The 9,646-nt window shown below is 46.9% G+C and overlaps 1 long non-coding RNA gene across 3 annotated transcripts; it reads right to left on the bottom strand.

Annotated features, from left to right (window-relative positions):
- LOC116661506 lies at positions 1 to 8,401 on the bottom strand. 3 transcript variants are annotated; one of them, XR_004317388.1, is made up of 4 exons: positions 8,370 to 8,401; positions 7,804 to 7,887; positions 4,527 to 4,647; positions 1 to 4,080 (listed from the first exon to the last, which is right to left on the bottom strand). It is a non-coding gene; the product is annotated as an uncharacterized LOC116661506 (long non-coding RNA). The 3 variants fall into 3 exon arrangements; XR_004317389.1 differs by lacking the exon at positions 8,370 to 8,401 and adding an exon at positions 8,111 to 8,305; XR_004317387.1 differs by lacking the exons at positions 7,804 to 7,887; positions 8,370 to 8,401 and adding an exon at positions 7,275 to 7,778.
- Positions 8,402 to 9,646: the final 1,245 nt, after the last annotated feature.

Here is a 9,646-nt window from a genome sequence, read left to right as displayed (position 1 = left end):
TCTTTTTGAATTAGAGTTCCCTCCAGATATATGCCCAAAAGTGGGATTGCTGGATCATATGGTAGGTCTATTTTTAGTTTTCTGAAGAACCTCCATACTGTAAGCTATTTCATCTTAATGATCATTTAAACTGGCACTGGGGGCTCATTAAAGCTTTTATTGGTCATTGCCTTGCTTTATTTTTCTATAAATAGGGTGAAGATTTTATCTGTGAGGACATACATGCACATGTGTGTATTTTTAAAATATGTGTACACACGCATATAAATACATCCACTCAGAGTCAAGTTGGAGAAATACTGTTGCAGGTCATTATCAAATACATGTGTTTGGCTTCAGGTGAAGCAATTAGAACGCAGAGAGGAAAGGGAACAGGGGAGTAAAGTAAAAAGGATATGAAGTAAAATGAGAAAAGGGAAGAGGCAGGGGGCAGACTTTACAAGTTGGAAAGATTCATTTGAAATATGAAATCATGGAGGATGGAAGACATGGACATTTGACTCACATAGATCTGAGTTCAAATTCAAACATCTGCTCTAGTCCTTACAGTTGTGTGTTCCTGGAGAAGATACTTAAACTTGCTGAGCTTTAGTTTCACTGTCTGTAGAAATGAGAAGAAATCATAATATCTACCTTAAGGATTGCTGTGGAAAGTTAGTGAAATGACCTAGGTTAAGTATCTGATACAGAGCAGGCACTCAAAGAATGCTACTTCCATTCCTGTTTCCTCTGTACTCAGTAGAGTAATCAATAAGGTTTATTTTTTCTTTTTCCCGCTGAGCTTTATTGTGTATTTAAAGTGTACAGTGTGAGGATTTGATATGTGTATATTTTTGCAAAATGTTTACCAAAATAAGGTTAACACATCCTTTACTTCACATAATTATCATTTTTCTGTTGTTGTTATGGTAAGAATATTAAAGCTCTACTCTCACAGCAACTTTCAAGTATACAATATAGTATTGAACAAGTTTTTATTAAATGTCTGTAAAGTATAGAAGAAAAAAGGAGTGAAAAAGATATAAATGAGAAGTGATAGCACAGGTATTAAAAAAAAAAAACTGAAGACTTCTCTACCATTGGTTTCTTCCACCTGATTGTCTATATAAAGGAATCATTTAAAAGTTAACTTTTTTTTGACTGCACGTCTTGCATTATTCTGAATAAAGTTCTGGCTTCTATAACAAATACATAAAGACAATGTAACGTTTTTGTCTCTCCTATGCAATAGTCCAAACATAAGCAACTCGAAGTTTATATGGCAGCTAAAGGGGTTGGAGGTCAAGCTTCCTTGTAACATGTTGCTCTATCTTCCTGAAACACAGCTTGAAACCTTCAAACCAAAATGGCTGCTTCAGCTCCAGCCATCATGTCTGCATCCCAACCAACAAGAAAAAGGAAAGAGGAAGGGCACACTCCTTTCCTTTTAAGATCATGACCTGAAGTTTTCACAAATCACTGCAATTCACATTCAGTTGACCTGAGCCATCCCATGGCCACATCTAGCTACAAGGGAAGGTGAAAGGGGTGGTCTTGAGTTTGATGACCATATTCCCAGTTAATACTTGGGATGTTACCAAATAAGAAGAGAAAAATATTTTGTGTCTGTGGAGGGTGTGGGATTAGCTGTGTCTGACATACCTTATTACCACTTTTGAGTATACACTCTAAGGTGAATTTATGTATGTTTATGTACTTAAAATTGCATAGAAATAAGACTATATTAATATGTTGCACACATTTGTAAACATGCACAAAAAGAAATTTTAGGAAGATGAGTAAAAATATAATAGAACTTCTAAAAATTTTCCCGTAGCCAATGGAACATCTTGATCACTTTGGAGACTTCTAGTCTATATAATGCAAATCAATTACAGTTTTTTAAGTTGAATTGTCTTTTTTTTCATATTATACACAAGGTTAAAAGCAATGTGGAAATTCTAAGAAAATGTGCCCTGTTATAAGTCTTTATTTACTTATCTCTTTAAGAAAGATGTTTTGAGCATCGGCTATGCTCAATCACTGTGTTAAATGTTGGGGATCAGAGATGAGTAAGATGTAGCTTCTGTGCCTTAACACATCCTTGGGGTGGCAGAGAGAGGAGAGAGGATTATAATCCGGTGTAGTGAGAGCTGTCATTGAGGTGTAATGGCTCAGCACAAGAGTGAGGGTTTAGGGAGGTCTTCCTAAGGGGAATAGTGTTGAGCTGGGTGAGTCTTGAGTGAGTCTGACCACATGAAGAGGGGCAGAAGTCTGTTCCTGGGAGGCTGAGTAGATTTACGAAAGTGGAAGGCATGCACTAATCCCCCTCACCCCCCAGTTTTCCCTGGTTTAGGGACGTGAGTGCCAGCAAATATACTGGATGCTACAGGCTCCATCTCAAGCAAGCCTCAGGTCAATGCATTCAATGTGCCTTTTTGCATCTCCTTTCTTAGCCTGCCTCCCTCCCCATCACAGGCATGGCGTGGCCTCATCGTGACCACATCTCTGCCCCACCAACACCCATGTCCTCAGAGAAAGCCCAGGGCTCCAAATTATCGTTTTGGCCCTCTTTAAAAGCTGATTACTTTGGGGCCATCGATCTCAGCGAGAGGCCATAAAGGAAAACATCTGCTCCACTAAGGTGTAAGCAACACATGGCAACCGGATCGTCATCTCTCTGGCATTTTACTAGTGCCCTTGAAAGGTAATGCCATCCATCCATCACAGGGATGAAGTCTTACGACTTGGCCTGTTGCAGTCACTTGGAAGCATTTTGCGGGTAGTCAGAGATTTCCTCAAGAACCTTGAATCTCACCTTTACTTAGCCTTCACCAGCCTTGGAAACCCATTTCCCTGTATTTCCCTCATGCTAGAATGTCCTCCTGTTTTCTCATCTGTTCCTGGTCCTTGTATTTTTTTTTTTTTTTTGGAGGCTTGAAACTTACCAGGCCTGTGTACCAACCCATCGTAAAAATCCAGGACGGAGCTAGGACATGTGCAGAGGCTCCTAGGAGTCTCCAAAGATGTCCTAGGTGGAAGCAAAGCTCTGCAAACCATCATCCACTTTGTGACATTTCCCTGCCCTGATTTAAAGTGATGTGAGGGATTTATGTTGTCAGTGACCTTACAGGTCCCCAGTGCTTAGGGAGCACTTTTCCTCAGCTGGGCAAGTGAGAGCAGACCAGAAGGGAAGATGCAGAAGGACTGTATTTTTTGTTCTGGGTTCTTTACAATAAGAGTTAGCCTGAAAGGCTTCCATCACAGGACATCCCATGAGCCATAGGAGCTGGAAAGTCACGTCACAGATCTGTCTTCTTCCAGGCAGGACATAAGCTTATACTTCCCTATCTTCTTTGAGGTGAGATCTGACCATGTAGCTTTCTTGGGTTAGTAAAAGACGAGTAGAAATGTTATGTCACTTCCAGGAGGAAGCTTTTTTTTCCTTCATGCTCAATAGTGCATTTTATTGTTGTAATTACCCTGCTATTTAAAAAATACTGTTATGAGTAATCCAAGTACATTTTGAACGCAATACTTCCAGGCTAAGGGCAAAAAAAACTGTAAACAAACTGCTTAGTAGGTCTGATTTTCACAGTGGTGTAGGTTAGCAATTTTAAAACAACTTTCTGTGTGACCTAGGAGTAAATGAATGAGTGAATATATTGAGAATAATGAGAATTGTGTCCTTCACTGTTAGAGGAGAGAGCTGCAGGTAGGGAAAGGAGAAAGACTAGAATATTTAGATGGAGACATTTGGAGAGATATAAACAGAGAGGTATCTGTATATGCATGTGTCCATTCTTTTTTTGCCCCCTAGCTCTGTCTGCTAAAAGGGTTTTTGTAGCAATGAACACAATTTGTTCTCAGATCTTGGTTTCTAAAATCATTCCTTACTTAAAGGTTCCAGAGATCCTTAGAGAAATGGCTGATTCGCGGCGGGGGGGGGGGGGGGGGGCAGGAGGAAGCTTTAAGAGCCAATGTACTATTCAGCTTCTTTGGTTCTCTCTTCTGTAACAATGATAGAAATGCATCTTGAGACAGAACAACTGTTGGCTTGGGATCTTCAGTGACTACGATGAACAGGGTCCCCCTGAAAACCTGCACAGAACAGGGAACTTGGATGAGAAGTAAATTTTTGTTGTGTGAAGCCACTGAGATTTGGGTGTGGTTACTGCAGCACAACCTGGCTTGTCTGATGTACCTGTGTTGTCAGACTTAGTACTCAGGATGTGTGTGTGTGTTTAAAATCTTTTGGTTTCAAGTAATGGAAACAACTTGAACTAACAACATGAAAAGGGAGCTATGGTATGGGATGCAGGGCCCGTCCTAGAATCCACAAGCAGGAATGTAGCTAGATCTCAGGAAGGCAGCAGTGCCAGGTGTCTCAGAGATTGAAAATTCTCCCCCATGTCTGTATGAGTGGCACCCCATAATTTTAGCTGGGCACATGGACACCAGAATAAAAACTACATTTCTTGGTCACCCTTGCAGGTTGGTGTGGTTATGAAACTAACTTCTAACTAATAAGTAGAAGTGATATTCACCTTTGTGGCTCTTTGAAGAGGAAGGACATGTCCCAAGTTGCTACTTTCTCTCTTCTTTCTGATTGGAATGCCAATGCAATGGCAGGAGTTGGAGCAGCCATTTTGAACCATGAGTTGAAAGCTACACATTAAGGATAGATACGTAAGTAGATAAAGGAGTCTGGGTACCCCACATCATTCAGACCCCACATGAGGCCTGGGATGCCTATCTAGCTTTGTCTTCTTTTGATTTGTTTTTGTGAGAGAAAAATAAACCTCTATCTCATTTAAGCCACTATATATTTCAGCTCTTTTATAGAGCAGCCTAATTTGTATCCTGGTTCAGACACTGTGATCTGGAAAGGTGACTGGACATTCTCTCCATCTTTCCTGTGCTTCTTTCTGTTACCCTCTCCATGTTTGCTTCATTCTTTTCTTTTTCTGTGGATCCATTTTCTCTGTTTTCCAGTCTCTTTATAGAAACCATGGCTTCCTCTGAGAAGTACCATGTTTATTTATGGAGCAAACATTTACTGAACACCAATTCTGTGCTGAGAACTGTGATAAGCACTAGTCACAGAACAATAAATTAAACATCTTTTTTTCATGGAGTTTACAGACTAGAGAGAACAGAGAGTAGAGGTTGAAATAGACTTGAAATATACAGAGAATGATTATCATGGCATTCAAAGATACAAAAGAATTTTATTAAGGATGAAGTAAAGAGATGATGAGAATGGAAAATATACAGAGTCTAGATCAAGGAAGGTTATGAGCTGTGTTAAGGAGTTTGGCATAGTACAGACCAGTCACTTCCAGAGTGGAGAAGATCTGCTGGGTTATGGAGAGAAAATATTAGAATTATCATCTTTATTTCTACGTTATTCTTTTAAAATTTGTCTCTCTGATTCTTTATAACGTATGTAATTGATTAGTACAATAGCACCTGTTTATAATTCATACACAATTAACCAGGGAAGTGTTTGAAGCTGGAGGGTGCATGGTCAAGCCTGCCTTTTAGAAAGGATACTGAGGCTCCAATGTTGGAGATTGGATTGGAGCAAAACAAGATCACAGGCAGGGAGACAGATGGGAAAACTGCAGCAGAACAGTTGAGAGATTATGAGGGCTTGAGCCTGGGTGGTGGCCAGGAAGATTGAAGAAACACTTGGCAAAGAAATTTTAGGATTTTGTGACTTATTCACTGTGGGCTTGGAGGTGAGAGAGAAACAAAAGAAACAAAAGATTCTGCGCTTGGTATCAGGATGAATGGGGGGCCTGTTTACTGTGATTTTAGGCAAGATAAAGTCAGAAATTGTCCTTAAATTGGGGGCCATGGAAGTTACTGGTGAAAATGACTAAATAAGTGAGAGTATGGGCCAGAATGCAGTGTGCCGAAGACTGAATGAAGGTGAGGAAATAGAAACCCCTACTTTGGGTAACTTATACAAGGAATTTAGTTATGAATGTGTTAATGGGGGGGGGGGTCTGTCTTTGTTTTTCAGATGGGAAAGTCTTTCTTTCACCTTGTAAAGAATCTATTCTCTCCCCTTAATTTTCTCAAACCATTCTTTTCAGACACACACCCATCTTCTTCATCCTTTTCACCATTCCTTGTCTAGTTTCTCTGTTACTTTAAGAAAAGCACCCAGTTTTACTCGGTCAAAAGCTAATTCTAATAGTAGAGGACACATGTAAACGTCATCACAATGGTGATGCAGTTGCATCAAGGAGAAGGAAGTTTCCAGGTAAAATTAGGTAAGGAAGCAGGGCAGACAACCTCTAAAACCTTTGGGAGGACCCAGAAGCTTTGTTCAGATGAACCTACAATTTCTGTCTGCCTCATCTTCTTCTAGTTGGCCCTGAAAACCATTAAACACCATTTGTTAATTTTTTAAATTGTCTTAATATCACGGCAGTGGTGGCTTTTGTTGTTGTTTTACTATTTTTCTTTTTTAGTACTTTGGCCCCATGAAGACTTTTGAGGGCCTACTAGGAAGTAAAACCTATCAGCAGTCTCCTCCCTAAGGGAAAAAGCATTTCGAGGTGTTGCTTTATAGAAGCCAGCTTGAGGAGTTTGAGTTCTAGGCTTGCCAGGCCTTTGGGGACAGAGAGGGGCCCACAGGGGTTACCGGCTAAGGGTAGGGGGTCCTCCTTGGTTTCTTCTGGGCTGGAAGTGACTCTGGCGCTGGGGAGAGGCCAGTAAGGAGAGGGCCACTGCTTTAACCAAGAACATTTGTTAAACGTGCACCCAGGCTCAGGCCCATGTTTGCACAGGAAGATAGATGGGGAGCATGGACCCACGTGGGAAGTTCAAGTTAAATCCAGGCAGGCCCCTGGGGGCCCAAGCAGCCCAACGTGGGGGCAAAATTCCTCTTCCTTGCTGGGCACAGCGGTCGCCTCCCCTAGGAAGTTCTAGCCTCCTGTGACCTCCCTCTGCCCTCAGCCTTGAAACTGGGTCGGCGATGGGCAGAGGCTCAAAGCCTCCCCCGACTCGCCTCTCCATCAAATGTAGCCCATAAATAACGTCCCGTAGGCCCGGCCCCCCGCTGATTTCTCTACCCCACCAGCCCCCCAGGATCTGGGTCTGCGCCCCAGGCCGGCTGCTGTCGCCACAGAGAAAGAGCGAAATGGTGCAAGCGCCGGGCGCAGCGCGGCCAGGCTTCCTTTCCCGGCCCTCCCCGGCGTCCTACCCCCTCCCAGGCGTTTGTATAGTTGACACCTGCAGCACGGGCGGCCGCCCCGCTTCCCGGCACAAGGCGCTGGTACCTGAGCCCTTGACTGGTAATGCACCATAAACTGCTCCTTTCAGGCCCTTTCAGAGCGGGAGCGCGGAGGTCAGCGTGTCTACAAACCCCTCTGTGTCCGCCCCGTCTCCCGGGCCCCGGGTGCCCGGACCTCCAGCCGCAGAGCTCGCCGGTCCGTGGGAATCGCAACACTTGTGCCGCGGCTCGGCCGGCCGGCCGGCCGGGCGGGGTGGGCGGGGGAGGGAGACCACCCGGCCCTCCCCCGGCCCGGGCTCCCCCGCCCGCCCCACGCTCGTTCACAGAGCGCAGCGAGTGGAACGAATGGGTGCTGGCGTCCTCGGACGCTCGCGGAAACCAAATGATAAGGCAGGAGGAGCCCTGCCCCCGCCCCACCGCTGATGCCCACTCCGCCCCAAAAGGTACCACGCGGGCATCCGGCTGGAAAGGGCTGCCCTCTGCCCCTCTCCCCTGCTGGCGCGAGCGGCCCGCAGCTAAAAGTCGGGCTCGTTGGGGCGCGATCGCTTTGGAGGATTGGAGGGTGGTGGTGGTACCTGTGGCTCTGGTGGCCTAGAGTACACGACCTGGGCCGATGCTGTCCGCAGACGTATTTGGGGTCAGCTCCGGTGCCCGAGCCGCTGTTGCGAAGAGAGTGCCCTTTGGCCGCGATGCTGCGGCAGCCATTCGCAATCTCCCAGGCCCAACTTTGCCCCCTGAGCTAAGCGCACGCGGCGTGGAGATGCAAAGGCGTATAAAGGCCGAAAGTGTCTCCAGTGTTTCCCCAAAACATTGTCCTGATGTTTCCCCAAAATGGGAGTGGAGGGGGTGGTGGGAATGACACATGATGAAGAGAACACTCACGCACAAGACAGCTAGGGCCACCTGTCTTGCCAACCAAGTTTCCATCTCCCCGGCTGGCCTGGAAATGGGGACGAGAGGCGGGAAGGGGGCCAGCGCCCGAAAGCTGCTCGCGGCCAGGGACCACGGGCGCCGCTGGTCAAAGTCACCCAAGACCCGCTGGCGAGCCACTGGCCTGCGGGAGAGCCAGCGGGAGGACAGCCTGACGGCGGGGGCGCGAGAGGGAGCGCCCCCTCCCGAGGCCACAGGGAACCGGGGTTACCTGGGGAGCCGGGCTTTGTCCACCACGCTGGCTCTTCGCAGCCCCAGAACTAATTAAATGCCTCTTTTGGCCGAGGGAAGCCTCGCGTCCGGCGGGGGTTGGGGCGTGTGGGGGCGGCCTGTGGGCACGGGAATAATCAGCCCCATTCTTGCTCTTCTACAAAACCCGCGGCGCAGCGAGAAGTGAACAGCGGCCGCCTGAATGGCAGTTTCAAAAGGCGACACCTGCAAGCGCTGCCGGTTGTGAATTGAATGGAGTCAAACGCGGCGCCCGCTCGTACCTGAGCCGCGAGCTATTAGTGTCAGGCGCGCCCAGTCGCCGGGCAGGGAAGCGCGCGGCCCGGCCGCCCGCGCTGAATGCGACAAGCTGCGGCGCGGCCGCTCCATGGGAATGTCGCCACTTGTGCTGCTTGCGGTCGGGAGGGGGTGCGCCGCCCTTTCAGAGACAGACACAATTAGGCAAAATGCTCAATGAACATTATAAATGATGTGCGATCGCTCTGCAGATTGCCTGGCAAATCAAATTATATGGTCGCTCGCGGGCGATTTCCATGTGCTTTTAAAACTTAAACAGGTATTCGCCGATTTAAAAAAAAAAAAAAAAGGCCTACTCAGGGATTCCTGAAAATACACTGAAAGACTCGGTGTTGAATATTCACATGTCCTCTTTGTTAGCGATTGACTTCACAATGGGCTTGGGGAGGGGGAGCGTTTGGATGAGACACATTTTTTACTGTCTTACATACTGCAGAGGAAGGCACCAGAAGTTCACATTTATTACAACTCACAATTACAGTGGGACATTCTTTTTCCTTTAAGACTAAAATTCTCTTAATGAATGATTTGAAGGCTACTGTCATTCTAATCAGATGGAAGAAACATTCTATCAGATGGAAACTGGCCCGGTGCGCTTGGGAGGGGTGGGGAAAGATCCGTGCTTCTACCCTGGCACTGAGTGCTCACTCAAGAGGGAGCTGGCTGCAGGGAGCCTGCCGGGGCTCTGTGCTCCGCACGGCCCAGGCTCTGGGCCTGGGGCACAGCCGGAGGTTCCCTCGCTGACCCCCGGCTCCCTGGACGCCCGCTGCGCTAGGGTACGGAAAAGCGCGCTGGGCAAGCAGAAGAGAGAAGCGACCGGCGCAGTGCGCCCGCGGTGTCTCCAGCAGCGGGACCGGCACAGGTGACACGGGCAACCCGGGCACGGGCACACTCGTTCTGCCCCAGTTTGGCCTTGCGCTCTGCGGCTGGCGATTCTGGAGAAGGGGCAGCTGGAGGCGCCCA

The sequence above is a fragment of the Camelus ferus genome, chromosome 35 (genome assembly GCF_009834535.1).
Source record: "Camelus ferus isolate YT-003-E chromosome 35, BCGSAC_Cfer_1.0, whole genome shotgun sequence".
In the NCBI taxonomy this organism is placed as follows: Eukaryota; Metazoa; Chordata; class Mammalia; order Artiodactyla; family Camelidae; genus Camelus; species Camelus ferus.
This window is presented reverse-complemented; position numbering and strand designations above follow the sequence as displayed.